The 15,954-nt window shown below is 39.9% G+C and overlaps 1 protein-coding gene and 1 long non-coding RNA gene across 2 annotated transcripts in view; both read right to left on the bottom strand.

Annotated features, from left to right (window-relative positions):
* The window catches only part of fam222aa (family with sequence similarity 222 member Aa), a 56,810-nt gene extending 51,349 nt beyond the window's left edge, over positions 1 to 5,461 (bottom strand). Inside the window, exon 1 of the mRNA XM_088419059.1 lies at positions 4,616 to 5,461. The gene's annotated coding sequence lies outside the window, so the exon portion shown is untranslated. The remainder of the gene's footprint in view (positions 1 to 4,615) is intronic.
* Positions 5,462 to 6,421: 960 nt separating this feature from the next.
* On the bottom strand, positions 6,422 to 8,443 carry LOC148429836 (uncharacterized). The gene is made up of 2 exons (XR_015866100.1): positions 8,058 to 8,443; positions 6,422 to 7,912 (listed from the first exon to the last, which is right to left on the bottom strand). It is a non-coding gene; the product is annotated as an uncharacterized LOC148429836 (long non-coding RNA).
* Positions 8,444 to 15,954: the final 7,511 nt, after the last annotated feature.

The raw sequence follows: 15,954 nt of genomic DNA, 5'->3' as shown, positions 1-15,954 counted from the left end.
AGGAAAGTACATCATTGCTCCTTTAAGAGTCGATGAGGTGCTACTTTCAAAGGTGCAGCTTTCACAGACCTCCACGCAAGACTTTTACACATTTTTGGTATGAGTGCTTACCTTGGAGTCTAATAATTAGCCCTTTGGGTTAGATTGTACCATGAAGGACACACATGGCCTCGTGTTGCACTCATTAACCGCATATGAAAAAGCACATGGGTTATTTTAGACAATAAAAATGCATCAGCTCACCTTAACCTTTCAGTATTAGAGGCTACACATTAACCTAGATGTTTGCTGGGACGTGACTTCCATTCAGCCTGGCAGAATGAGAGAACAGGGGTGGCGGTGGGAAAACTGGGGAGGGACCCACTGGCGTCTGTCGTGAGCAACATGTGTGTGAACGTGCTGATGGACATGTGGGCGGATGATCCTTAAGCAAGAACGCCAATAACAATTTATCTAAGATATAAATGTAGGTCAGAGGTTCTGATATTATTCAGGTCAGCACAGAAGGCCTCAAAGTCCCTGGACATGCGCCACTGCTACCTTACAGTGAAGTATGGGCCAGCAGACATGACGTCACGTCCATCTGAACTTAGGTTCTTTGCCCAATAATGCAATAGAAGGTTGATAATATAGTGGTGTGCTGTATAACTGTGCTGAGTGGTCACCTAAACCTAAAACATCTTGGTATGAGGAAAGCAAAGTTCTACACCACTGAACCCGTCATTTGACACTGCTTTTCAATTGGCTCACAAAAGCTTGTGATTATGACATCAGAACCGATTAAAACATGCTTCACTAGGAGTAGCCGGGAACCATCATTTGACCCCGACATCCCGGAAACACCAGCAGATGGGGCCGAAAATACGAGGAACCGGTCTGACACGCTGGGTACAGCCGTGGTGGGCGCGTGGGGTCAAGCATCCGATGCTAAAATAGATATCGTTGCGGAGGTATTGCTGCTAACTACACAACAAGGCAACAATGTCATGTCAGTCTGACTCTGCCCCTGCAGCTGAGCAGAGAAGACCTTCACACACATACACACACACACAACCATCCATGTAATGTCACATCCCATTTTCTCCACACATCGCCTCATTTGCAATGACTGGTTGAAGGGTGTGTTGGTCCCACCGCAGTGATGATTAGTGAGTAATGCTTTTGTTGTATGCCTTTTCATGTCTGTGTATATTGTGGATAGTGCAATAATCAGGACAGTGGAGGTTATATTAAATCATGTAGCAGTCAGTGGGATGCACGAGAAAGACAGGATGTGTCTTTCGTGTGCCTGCACGTGAAACTTTTCAGGAAATTAAGCACTTTGATCAAGAGTCTAATGAGCGGCTTGGAAAGGAAATATGGCTTGAAGTGTCTGCTGATGTTTGCTAGTTAAAAAATATACTTCTGCCTGTCTGGTTCAAAGACGCAGTCTGTTTTTCATGATGTCTAACGCCTAGTGAATGTATGGAAAACAGATCGGTCCTAAATGTTATTAATCAGCGTAAAAAAGTGCACACGCACACACTCGCACACGCACTCAAGTTGCGACTATTTTAGTCATCTTAATTGCTAAAATGAGATTGGCTGCCTCCGGGTAGGTGTTGAGACAATCAAACCATGCAAGGATTAAAGAAGAGATTAATACACAGAGCAGGAAATTAAACCTCAGCAACTTAAATGATATTCAAGACTGCCGCTCTGTTTTCACTGCAGGCAGCTGCATTAATAAGCACAGAATATGTTAAGGCGCCAAAACTATCAATCAATCAAACTGATGTGTAATTTAAGAAAAGGCCTTTTTTAGCGCACTAATTTAGTTGGTGCCTTGCTCAGAAATTCTCAATGGTAGCAAACAGCCCTAATGAATAGCAGATGTGATTTCATTTTTGATTTGCTTCTATTGCAGCATTGTTAAGGAGTTGTGGGGCAAATTATACAGATGGCGTACTTAGGGTGCATTTAATATGCAATCACCAGTCACAGATATCGCACTGTAGGGATGAGATGGTACGCTATGCACATATGGATGGCGTTTTTTATTTGTTGTTTTAGCGTTCGGGCTAAGCACTTATGCTGCTGCTTCTTCCCTCAAATAAAATGAGTGATCAATGTATTGTCTGTCACTTTGTAATGCTTATTTGCCCGCTTTAATATGGGGTGTTTCGTGTATAAAAACACACAGCCAACTGTGGCCCAAAAGCAGAGGTCCGGTCTGCACCATGGGTCACTAACGTGCCACAAGGATTGCATGCTGGGTAAGTGTGAAGTGTGCGCACCAACAGCTTGTCCTTTTCCAAAAGCATATTTATAATACTTAGGCTAGCAAGCTAACATTCAGGTTGAGCATTTTAGAGAACGGATATGTCTCAGTGAGGTTATTATAAATACTGTCCAAAGCCGTTGTGTCCAACATCCTAAAACAAAAGCCATGCGGTCATTAGCAGTCGTTCGCATAAGGTTTTCGGTGTTGACGTGAAAAACCTTTATTTTGAGATCAGTTTTGCAACATGTCCATTGCCTGTCTCCAAAACAAGCAGCAACAACAACAACAAAAAAAAACCTCGGTTGTTTTCTGGTTGCAATCAAAAGCGGCGGCCAGTGTAATATAAGAGGCTCAAGAGTGTGGAAACAATACAACGGCACTTGGGAACATGTTTGCCTCAATCGAGCAGTCCTCTTTTTCTGTCTGTCCATGGGGGAGAAAGCCTAATTTATTGTTCCTAAGTGTTACTGCAATCTAGTTTGCTGAATTTTACACTGGTGTGATTTGAGAAAAGCTGATGAACGCCTTCTACAAGCGCTACAAAAATGATACCATGGTGAATTTCTTTTTAACGTCAATGGCAAGTAACAATGTTACTCCTTCTTACTTGTTACAGTGACTTTACGGTTACAAAAAAGGCTTTCAGAAGGGAACTCTTTGACCATGGATAGGATCATTTTCATGTCCATCATTTTCTACGGAAATAAATTGTTTTCAATCGAAACAAATGATAAATTGACCGGCATCCCTGGAATGGCTGGTGTTGAAGCTCATGGTTCCACGGAGTTTCTTAAAATCACACAAAATAAGCAAAATGAGACATGAGTTGCAGGTAAAGCCTGCGGTAGGACATTTGAAGGTCTAAAGTGAGAGGAAAATAACAGAAGCTTTCAAAAGCAAGTCAGAGAATAAAGAGGGGGAAAAAAAACCCAAGAAACTCCAGAAAGGTAATTCAGTGACCTAGATATTAAAGCTTCTCTGTCACGCTGTTTTCCGGTGCCTCGTCTAACCATCACGTTGAGTTAAGACAAGCATTATGCTGGGAAGACTATTTGTTTAGGTGAGGAGCAGCCACAGAGCTAATATGAGCACAATTTGCTCAGCAGGTCAGAGGCGCAGAGTGGAGGAAGTAAATGAGGCAGTTGTGCCCCCTCGGGTGCAGCCCCCTACCTCATACATCACTGGATGTTTTATTCAATACAGCCAGGAAGGCTCCATGGCAGGTGCCCTGGCTGAGATGCAGGGTAGGGAGGGCGGGGGGAATTGGGCATATTACATTCAGCAAGCTGCCTGTCGACGGGAGAGAGACAGGTTGACTCCAGTCGGTGAGATACAGCACATTGCAATGACAAATGTTAAAACACTGCGCGCAGAGCTTTTTGCTACACGGTCAGCGAAAATCATATCACACACCGGACACTTTATTAAGTACACTTGTACTAACCGAAAATAGCTACTTTGATCAAACGCACATTTAGTAGTTCCTTGTGTCTTATTTACAGTATATGACTGGTACTTCCATACTTTATGGGCAATTAATTTGACTCCAACTGCACTTTTTCAAGGCTGCAAGCCAACTAAATCATTGGCAACACATCTGCAGTGCTGTTACAACCACTCCATATAAACAACTTATCAGCATATTATATGCCATAAGAGTGAAGTGCAGGTAAGGATACCTAATCAAGTGCGCGTGTGTGTGTGCGTGTTTGTATATGCGTGTGGATATGAAGTTCAAAGTTCACAGGAGACAAAAAAAAACCTGAATTACTACCATTCAAACAGAAAAAAACCCCAAAGTCCATATCAACCGGTGTTTACATGCGTGTGAGTGTGTGTGTCTGCCTGAAGAGGACACACACACAGAAGCTACCCATCATCCTTGGGAGGAAAAAGTTTTACAGTTGGACGCACATCTCGGGTAAATTTTACGAGGTCTGCAGTAAAAATCCTACCGTAATATGCAGGAGGACTATAAACGCGCAGTGGATGTCATTAACACTCCGGGGTGAAGAAGCACTAATTGCAGCAGACATTTGCTGTGAGAGGCTCGCACGTTTGGATCACAGCCCGCAGCGGGAGCGGTACCGGCCTCGGAGCCGTTCAATCACACTTCAAAGTGGCTCCTGGAGCCATTCAAACATGTCCGTTTTACGACACCTCTTTTTATTGTGGCACACACACACGCCAACAATGGGCTTCCATGTGGGACATCATTAAGCGAGCCAACAGCTTTTACTAACATCTCGTTAGCGTCCCAGAGACAGAGTGCAAGGTTCCGACAGTGCGATCGACGTTGAAGCGGGAGAGTCCTTAAGGGATTACTTTAGAATAATGTAAAGCCATATTTACCATAAATTGTTCCGTAGTGCCGTCTAGAGCTCCATGCAGATTTATAAATGACCGAGCAAGCTGTGTGCTCCAATTAGAAAAGCTTCATTTTGCTCCAATCCAGCAGCGCCGATGTCAAACGGAGATCAAGTTTATCCTCTTCCTCCTCCACGCGTAGCGCTTTAAATTCCACACTTGACGGGCTTTTTTCCAAAAATTTCTCGGACCGAGTGAAATTTCTTTCTCTTTTGCAGTGGGCAAACGGTGCACAAACAGGTCCTCGGAAGAAGCAATTGCGCACCGCAAAGTGCGCTTCAAGCGGTCGACGTTTCGCCTCCGGAGCGAGGTGAAAGGTCCTGCCTTGCTTTTTATTTCACTTGCTGTTATCTCCGAACGACCAGGCAGTCAGTGGAAAGGCTATGTGCTTGATTTATGCGCAACGCAGTATTCCACAATTCCAAGAGATAGAGAGCAAAGATCCCAGCTGTTACGCATCGGTTTAAAGTGGTCCAAAAATGAGCTTTTAAGTGCGAGAATACAATCAGGCAATCCTGCGCGAAAGGCGCATTGAACACAAATTAAAACTGAGATCGAAAAGGGAGAGTCTTCAAAAGCTAATTGGGAAAGGAAAAAGAAATCCCGGTGATCCGGCTCCGCACGGTCCGTCACTTTCTCGCCTCGGAGATGTTTCTGCCTCCACATCCAGTGTGGTTTTCCGGCTGCTCTTGTGCACTGACCTCAGCCCGGGCTGCTTTCTTTGGTGCATGAACCGATAAAAGGGGAGGGGGAGGCAAAAAAGAAAAAAGGAAAAAAAAAAGGGGTTGAAATTGAATGAAAGGGCTGGCAGCTCCGGGATGCGGCGGTCCTGCCTCGGTGCCGAGCTGCTGAGACTGACAATAACCCGGAACGCTGCAGCCTGTCAGGCTGTGCAGACCGCCCACCGACCAATCAGTGAGGCCGGCCAACACAAACATTCCCACGGCTCAGCCAATCAACGATAATTGACGAGTGTTACCATAGAAATGAATGGCGTCCGGACGTCTGAAACCACGTTGTTTACTGGCGTCAAAAAAAGAGAAAATACTTTTAATATTAATTGCCGTGGCACAATGCAAATTGAGATCTTTAATCACCATTTTATCCTCCACAGCACTTCATCCATCTTTCGATAGCATACTTAAAGGTTAACTGTGACATCCCTTATTGGGGAGAGCACAAGTCCGACCCAATACGTATGGAGAAATAAAGGACTGCTCTGCAACCGCAATCATACAAATCAATGAAAGCCTGACCTATACGCGAAATTAACTTGTTTGAATCTCACAGAACAGACGTTTATTTCCCCTCCGCGTAGCGGATTAGGGCGTGTATGTTTTGAAACAATAACAATAAATAAGAACCAATACAAGAGTTGCTACCTTTGCAAAGATAATAATTCCGTTTTATTCTGTCCTGTCACAAAATTATTCATATAGCAATGCATAGTACTCTGGTTTCAACAAGGTGAAAGTACCTGTTTTATTTAAATAAATGAATAACCGGGCAATTTCCTGTTCTTCTAATTTGTATTTTGTGCTTAGTGATCACAAAACTCCTCCAAGAAAGTACCCAACACTAGCATTGGTACTCGCTCAACTTAGTCTTTGGATATGTATTTTTAAAGTAAAATAGTCTTGCATTTACTTGTTGACTGAGATTTCATTTAGAAGTACTTCAATATTACCAGATGTACTAAATGTTGTGAGTTTATTTGGGTGAAGTAAAAATAGAAAGTAACTCTCCAAATAATTAAGGATAAGTACTGTTTTCAGTAATACAATTCAAGTAAACAGTGAGCAACCTATGATTCATTTATTTTTATAAAGCATGAATGCCAGTAGAAAAAACATAAAGAATATGCAAATTTATATATTGCCCCAAAATATCATGGTACAGAAAAAAAACACTTAAAAAGAAAGAAAAAAAATAACAAACTGAGACCGATTCACAACAATAATTTTTCTGTTTTTGTTGTTCACACAAGTGAACCAGTGTACAGGGTCACAGGTCAAAAATGATTATGTAATTCTATACACACTAAGTTGAATATATTGAACATTGACAAGTGGATTCACCCACATTTACAGAAATGATCATTCCCAACCATAACTCAAATGGATCTGACTGGTTTGCATTTTACAATCATGTATGGTAGGCTTTTATTCCACAGAGCACTGTATTAGACCATATATGTTTCTCAAGTTTCAAGCTGCATGTGAGCTGGAACTAATCTGTGAGGTAATACCGCATAGATTTCTGCCGTTTCATTGAAATGAGTCACTTTGACAATTTCATGTGTGGCCACACGATTGATTGCTGACCTCAGTTTGATTGGTAAAATGGAGAACAAGGCTGTTTGACAAACCAAATTAGATTGCACAAGCAAGGATGCATTTGTTTTGACAAAAATTTGAAATGGAGCTATTGGGTATTTTCAGTATTCGGATGGTCTCTAGAAAATTCTAATCGAATAAAGATTATTCAGATCAAAATAATTTTGCTCGGTGAAAAATACTTACACATACAGAGAACTAAATAATAATGTCCACATAATTATGAATGACTCAATTTTTGATGATCAACATTTTTGACATTTAAATTTTAGCTGTGCTTAGCAGCACACTACTTTTATCGTCCATTTCTCTCTCCATAAATCTTTGGTCTTTGAAATAAATTTGCAGGCTGAAAAGACGCATTTGAGTCAGCGTGGTTTGTTAATTTGTGATCTCAATCAATGGCAACTATGTCAGACTCTTCAACCTCAAAGTGAGCAGTCATTTATATCAATGATGCCAGCCTATATGGAGCACTCAACCGCTATAATAAAATAAAAACATACACCAAGGAATTCAAGCCCATGTGTGTATTATTTGTTAATCAAAGGTTTATTTTGAAGCTGATCCTACAGTGTTTCGGTCGTGTTTTACTCTCATGCATTAACAATTGTCGTTGCCATTGGCTTGACATCTTTTCTTTTGTGTACACTAATAAGCGGGTCTCCGAGGCAAGAAAAAAATGCCTCGAACATTTTTTTTAAACGAGGCAATCAAATTATCCAGGACTTGTTTCACCTCGAAGTGAGTGGAACGTAAATCAGTGTAACAGAGTAGTGTATCTTTTAACCAATGACACTCAAATAGAGGTAAAAAGCATGCATGCAGCATTACTGTGAAAAGTACAATTTATCAAAAAGTTTACTGATGCAGTGGAGTGAATGCAGCTAATGAAGAGGAAGTGTCAGAAGCGGCCTTCATCGTTTTTCATCTTCATCATCATCCTCTTGCCAACACAGCAATGGACCGCAGACACCCAAAGGGGAAGGACAAGCAATCACACATCATGGACTCATAATAAGCTGACGCTGGGAAGTGGGTGATGCAGCACTCAGCTTATGCCAGCGCTGATAAGAGCCTGAAAGTATTACCTCGGTCTGGCAGCCCGCTCCAAGAAATCCATTGTGAGCCAGGTCATCAATTCTGCCCTATCTGATTGCTCCCCAACGCCGGGTATAGATGCATGTCACCACGCTGGCCTGTCTGCTTTTGAAATTGTCTTTATGAATTGTACTTTCACGCAACGGCATCAGCTCTTCGGAGAACAGTGGCACCTGTTGCAGGGGGCATGGTATTTCATAAGAAAAGTAAAAGATGAAAGGCAGCAACGTTTTCAGACAATAGAGTGCCCAAGCCCATGCTATATCAATCCCGTCTACTTCCTCATCGCTGCCGAGCATATAACAAAGCCCGCGGTTTTCACTCCTATTACATACGGCATGGGGCTTTACCGTAAATCAAAGACAAGAACAATCGATAGAAAACGAGCCAATCAAGGGCGGGCGCCACTGGGAGCCGGGCATGAAGGCAAACAAGTCATTTGATTAGCTGATAAGCAGATGACTCAACAAACATTCAAGGCATGTGTAGTGTGGTTTGATTAGAGCCCGTCCAATACACAGAAGATTGGACACAAATACGTAGTGAAAACACTCAGCTGTTCCAATCCCCCAAGGCGGCATGAGGGCACATAAAAACAATGAATTATTTATGGGGGAGACGAGCGAAACATCACAGTAGATAATTTACTGTGGGCTATATTAAATGGAGCTTTCAAAATAATATCTCTGCGCGCGTGCATTTCCCAGATATCGTTGCTGGTGACACGCCGCAGAGCCCGCACATTGGACATGAAATTGTATTTGATAGCAATGAGCTTTTCACTAAAACAGCAACATGCGAGTAATCCCGACGCTAATTGGGCCTCCTTCTCTCTTGTGATCAAAGCGCCGCTGCTTTGTTGCTGTTAAGATATCAAAATAAAAGAGCTCCCAATCAAGGCAGGATTGGGCATGCCTCTATTAAAACCAGGCCTAACAATAAATCCATTCAATAAATCCACTCTAGCCTCTGTTTGAACATTGCATCTCATAAATAAAGCCCTTTTACGCCCCATCCAGTTCTAACATTAGCATCTGGCTTGGAGCTGACAGCCTCGTGTTGTTCAAATGTGTTCCTGAAAGTGAACACACTTTAAATGAGCAAACTTTACACACGCAGCAAAGTAACTGGGGGGGAAAAAAAAATCAATGGCAACAGAGGCATGGAAAAAAGAGATAGCATTGATTTATCTGCCATTGATTGTCGAGGATCGCTGCATTGTGCCCCGTGGGCGAAGTGCGTGCCGTCTGCCAAGGGATGGGGATGAATCTGTAAAAGTGTCAAGTGGTTAGAGGACACACAGGTTGGAGGCCGAGTTCAGGGCAAACACACGGGTGGCGGGCAAGAAGAGCCGGCAGGAGTGGGAACAAGGGCAAGGGGGATCAAGCAAAAAAAAAAAAAAGCTCGATACGACGGAAAAAGCGCAAGGGTGACAACGCTTCTATGATGGGTTCAAACTTTGTGGGACCGAATTTCCTTTAAATGTCTTTCGAGAAAGTAAATAGTCTTTGAAAAATGAGTGAATCAGGAAAAAATGAAGAAACTTCGAATCAGCTCTTTTTGAGCCAATGTAAGCAATCACTCATTGCGGTCCAGAAACGAGCTTGATACTTATACTAAAGAGATAACAAATGGCTAGCCCTAACCCTGACCCGAACCCACCCTAAGGGCAAAGTTGCACTCCCACAGAAAGTCTTCCTTTAAAGGCAGCCATGGTGTAGAAACTCACCTGCACTATCCCATGACTGTTTTGCAAGTTTAAACCTGTTACCTAGTGTCTCGACACACAATTTGTATACATGCGCTGGAAATTTTGAAAACAGGGAATGTGCTGTCAAGAGATTAGAAAACTGTGACAGATTAACAATTAAGATCTGCAATTAAATGATCTGATTTTTTTTTTTTTTAGATACCTTGTGTTATTGGTGCAGATCAAAAGAATAATATACAAAAACAAAAAAATGGCCATAGTCATTTATTGTCTTTAAGTCTCAAGTCTGCAACCTTTAGTTTGAACTGTCAGAAGGAATCGTGTTGTATTGTTTTGTCATTCACCAAAACAATTTGAAAATATTACTATTAAAATGAAATATTGGCCATCCTGTCCGTTGCAGACTTGCTCAAACATGGGCTGTTCTCAATTTTGGCTGGCTACGTTAGCATTTTGTTTGTTGCTTTTGTTAGCGGTGCCTGCATTTGCGTTGCATTTGTCTGGTAGGCTGAACTTGAGCTGCTTCTGTGGTGAGGAAGCTCCTTCCTTTATTAAAAGAGCCGTCTGAGTTTTTTTTTTCTTTTTAAGTTAAATCTACCACCAAATGGACCAGCATCTCTCATATACTCTTCCATTCACGCCTTCAAAGCTAAAACAGGAGCCTGTCAGATTATGTCAAACACAATGACAGCCAATCAGTGTCCACTTCAGGCTGTGATTGCCCTTTTGTTTTTCAACCCCAAACAATGGAAGCACAAAAAGAACTGTCAATTAAAATGGATCTTATCAGCATATAGAAAGCGCATTGTTAGAGATTAGATTAACACAGGAAAAAAATTATGGTTTAAATGTAACTATGATAAATCAATCCCAATTCATCTGCCAAGATGACATCCCTAGTTTTTCTACCACTTTTCAAAACAAGTTACAAAGTGCAATTCAATCTACAATAAAACATGAAAAACAATTTGATGAAATGACAAAACAAAAAACGCTTGCATACATGAACAAAGAACCAAGATCGAAGCCATAGAATCAGCAGGTAACTAAAAACAATGGTGATGAAAGTGTGCTTTTAAAATAAATGTAAAATAAAAAAAGACAATGGCATACGCTAAATTTTAAGATTCTTTGAGAATGTAATTTTTTTTACAGTTTGGCGTTATTTAGTTAAAAAAAAAAAAAAGATTGAAGGCATTCTTTACATGCCTTGGATGGGCAAGTTAATGTGTGGGCAGTGTCTAGATTGTATTGTTTCAGAGAGGCATTTGTATAGCAGTCAAAATCAGTCTCAGAATTGTGCTTGTAGGGGAAACATTAAGATGATAAGGAAGCAGGGACCTAAAGCAGAACCCTGGGGGATCCCAATAAGAGGAGGTCACACGTTGCCTCAAGCAGATAAAGATTGTTTTGACAGACAAGATTTAAACTAGGCCAAGACCTCGTCATAGACACCACCAGTGTGAGTGGCTTTTGCAAATGTTGGTCATAGTATTTTGCAGTGTCAATGACAGTATATTTATGGCATATTTGGTTGTACAGTTCTAAAGCATAATATATAGTATCACTTACATCATCGATATCAGCTACAACGGGGCACAAAATTATTAATGACTGGTAGCGACTGAAAAAGTAATCATTATAGACGAGTGAGGGTAGGATGGAACGGGACCCAGACACTTCGGATCGGAACTTAACTCAAATAAAATAAACAGGAGCCTTTTTGAATGTTTTAAGTATAAGTGAAGTGTATTCGGTGAGGTGTTAGAAGCAGCTAGCCAAAAGAAGAGTAAGCAATAAAAAAAAAAAAAAATCCTTCTCTTGCAGGCTTGACAAGGCGCATATATTTCGCAATACTTTATGTCTGACTTGGCTAATAGATGTGTCTCCGGTCCGGAGACTTCCTACTGACAGCCAGATGTTGATAAGAGGGGAAGCCAGGACGGAGATCAGGGGGCCTGAGCAGCCGTGCAGGCCTGCTCCAAGAAATACTCCTTAACTTACATAAACTGAAGTCTTTACGACATCCTTCGACCTCTAATGTGTGCCTGCTAGAAATCACATATCAGGCGACACCAGCGAGGATTTGTACTGCAATACTGCTTTGGTCCAAGACATCCTCTTACCTTAAACACAGATCAGTTGGTTGCCAAATAGCATTGCCACACCAGCATAAATGATTGCTACCGAAAGTAACGTTTCCTGGCAGGGTTTGAAAAGATATCAGTTCTGGGAAACATCATAGCCATGGCTGTCATTGGCAGAATATAAAGAAGTGAAAACAAGTGGTAGTTTCTGCTTCACTGCTATTCTCTGTGTGGTAAATAAATAAATAAACATGAATATCAGTTTCAGACATATGCTTATTTGGGTTAAAAAATAAAACAAATTTGAAAATTGCAGTTCAAAACTGTGGATCAATTGTTTACCTATTTTGTTGTATTAGTAGATTATCTATATTTGGGTGACCCAAATAAAGAAAACTGCCAAAAGTCACACTTTTCAAACGTGTCTTCCTTCAATGTCCACAACAGGTGTCTGTTTGAGTTTTCTTTAACATCTTGTTTAATCTTCAAAAGTTTTGGTTTCCTGTATGACCAGTTAGAGATGAGATGTCTTCATGATACACAGCCTGCAGCCTCAACAGCCTTCACATGAAGCCATGAGCAAACATGCATGCACTAAATTCACAGTTGAGGCTGTCTGTTGGCATTAGTGTTCAAAGAGTGTTCTTAAAGGAAATTGCTACTTTTTCTGTTCACTTGAAATATAATTAGGATAAGTGTTTCTCAACCAATAACTGTACTGTATTGTTTTATGATGTAACTCTTAACTGTAAAGAATTATATACAATTATATCACTTTATAAAAGTTACATGTTTAAGTTTATTGTTGATCAGTTTGTCGTGTAGAACAACAATTTCTTCTGCTGACTCATGTTTAAAATGATGCTCTATATATATATATATATATATATATATATATATATATATATATATATATATATATATATATATATATATATATATATATATATATATATATATATATATGTATGTTTGTGCGTGCGTGTGTGTGTGGGTGTGTGTGCGTGTGTGTGTGTGAGTGTGTCAATCAGTGAAAAAAAAAATCACCCTTCTCTTGCCCATCTGCCTTACTAAGACTTTTAAGATAACACATCTGAGGAAAAACAAAAATCAAAGACAAATAAAATTTGACCAATGACTTCAATTATTTGCTGCACAGTTGCATGCTCACGCATAATGGATAGTTTCTGCAAAATTACTCTGACCTGGAAAAGTATGAAGCCTGAATAGAAAAAATTAAACGGAACAACAGCGAGCATTAGAAGCTGGAAACAACAACTAGAAAACTAGACTCTGAAGGTAGACTGGGAAACAAACTTGGAAGACCACTCTCATGACAGCTTGAGAGTTTGGTGTTCTTACACTGTCTCACTGAAAGGAGAGAAAAAAAGAGTCTTTATACAAACAAAGAAGAAATAACCACAGCGAGCATCAGAAACTAGAATCTGATAGCTAAACTCACAAACTGGTCTGCAAAACTGGACTCTGAAAAATAGACCCAGTAAGAAACTTGGAACACAGCCTGACATGAGAGCGCGACATTCTGACAATGCATCACGGGCAGAAGTGGGAAAACAATCTTTTCCCACAAAAACCCAATAGAATCACAGGGAGCATCGGAAACTAGACTTGGAAAACTCAACTCAGAAGGAAACTAGGCAGGCGGCTTGACATGACAGCTTGTGAGCTTGATGTGCTGACAAATCATCACTGAGAAGGGGAAAAGAGTTTTTATACACAAAAATCCCATGTAAACACAGCGAGCATTTGGAAACTAGACTCATAAAGAACTCTCAAAACTTTGACTCCTAAAACTAGACTCAAGAAAACAAGAAACAGAGAGAAACTAGAAAGACCAGCTGGAGAGCTCTGACGTTCTACAATATGTGAACCTAGAGTTTTAACTTTGTCAGGCATCAATCCCATACAGCAATAAAAAGCAAACTAGAACCATAGCAAGATACGTCTAGAAACAAATCAGTAGGAACCTTAGTGACTAAGGTGAGAACTACATAAAAAAATGACAAAGATGACAAATATGACCATAGCACCTGTCACAACATCATATTAAATAATGGATGGAGTTTTCTTGAAAGTATTATGAAGATACTCTTACAAGTACAATGAAACCTTTAATCTTGCACCAGTTTAGAATGCTGGTTGTTGGAATGTAGATGCTTGAGGGAAAACCACTAACTTTATAGTATACAACATGATTGTGGAGGTATTTCTTACCCAAATAAACACATTTGGCAGCAGCTTTGCTACTTTATGAAAGACCTCACTTTGAGAAATTATTTGTGAAATATGTACCCTGACAAGATTATTTCCACAATTTTAATGAAAAACAGATACCACAGACAAAGCCTGCAGCTGACCGGAGATGAAATGTGGTTTATCTCACCTCGTCAGGTCATACATCTCTATTACATGGAAACAGAAATGTGCCAGAGTGTGGGGAGGTCATACACAGTGTCACAGCACTCACACCTGGGACTGTTAAATCTCACTGATGCTCAAGCTTCTTCAGGGGGGGAAGGCATTTGTTACATGCAATAAGGGAAGCTATATTTCAGAACCTACAAGGGATTTAAATGTAGGTTCTGCCATCTGATAATCACAACTCAGCAGAAAAGACCCAAATGTTGCTCCTCTCAAGAATACCTTGTTTGTTCACACACACATGCATGTTGTGCACATACGCACGCACACGGCAGCTGGTCGAGGCAGGTCTGCCAAGAACACAAACCCTGCTCCTGTTGTTTGAGAGCTTCACATGATGGCGAGTCAGCTTGGAACTGGTGTGTATGACAGGTGAAGGTCACATCCAATATGTCAAATACAAGCAGCTCTATTTTTGCAGAGCGTGTATCTCTGCTGTGGCACTAATGCCTGTGGATCTTGATGCTCATGGAGCAATTTTGCTCATTTTGAGACAAATACAACAAGAGCTGGCCGCTATGAGCTGAACAAAATAATGCTCACATAAAAGCAACGCCTTTGTTTCTCTTTAGTTAAAAAAAAAAAAAACACGCATGCATATATATATATATATATATATATATATATATATATATATATATATATATATATATATATATATATATATATATATATATATATATATATATATATATATATATATACAGTATATATATATATATATATATATATATATATATATATATATATATATATATATATATATATATATATATATATACAGTATATATATATATATATATATATATATATATATATATATATATATATATATATATATATATATATATATATATATATATATATATATATATATATATATATATTTAGATATAGATAGATAGATATAGATACCTCAAAGATTGTGTTTATTTTTGTGAAGGCACACTTTCTGACACTGCTTTTTGGATTGTATTGCCTTGTGAATTTGTACCTTATGCTGCTTCCAGTAAGGGCAGAAACTATAGACTTGGAGTATGCAATACAATGATTTCCACACGCGTAGGTGGTTGAAGGCCACAATTGGCTCAGTGAAATGTGTTACAACACAAAAGCTTTAGAGGAGCAACTCCAATGTTTTTGAAACAAGACAGGAAAAAGAGCTCTTGAAAAGCTTGATGCTTATTCATAAGAGGCAATGTCCAGTAAATAAAACATTTTCAGTTCGTAAAAGAAGTTTGAAGACACACTACCAAGGTCAGCTTTTCTTGAAAGCTTTCATTGAAATAATTACCATTCTAGGAGCATATTTGATTTAGTTAAATTCCTAAAGTGATGTTGGCGACTGTCCAATGTCACAGGATGCATTAATACCAGCTTTTAAGCATTACTTTCATTTCAACATACTTTCACAGCAAAATAAAATGGCGTTGTCTTAACTGGCTTGACATTCAGATGAAGTTAAAAAAAAAAAGTTGAATCCAACAAGCCACAGAATACACATGCAGTCTTCGTTTTTTGTTTTTTTCGGTTTTTAAATTAAATAGTGGAGCATCTGCATCTCCAAATGCAGTTTTACAGGGTGGCAAGTGGGTACAACGCCCCCCTCCAAAAAATGCCTTGCTACCGCAGTTGCCGCCCCCACTA

The sequence above is a fragment of the Hippichthys cyanospilos genome, chromosome 1, assembly GCF_059441005.1.
Source record: "Hippichthys cyanospilos isolate Australia breed blue-spotted pipefish chromosome 1, RoL_Hcya_1.0, whole genome shotgun sequence".
Classification (NCBI taxonomy): Eukaryota; Metazoa; Chordata; class Actinopteri; order Syngnathiformes; family Syngnathidae; genus Hippichthys; species Hippichthys cyanospilos.
The sequence above is the reverse complement of the archived record's forward strand: the minus strand, read 5'-3'. Positions and strand labels throughout refer to the sequence as shown.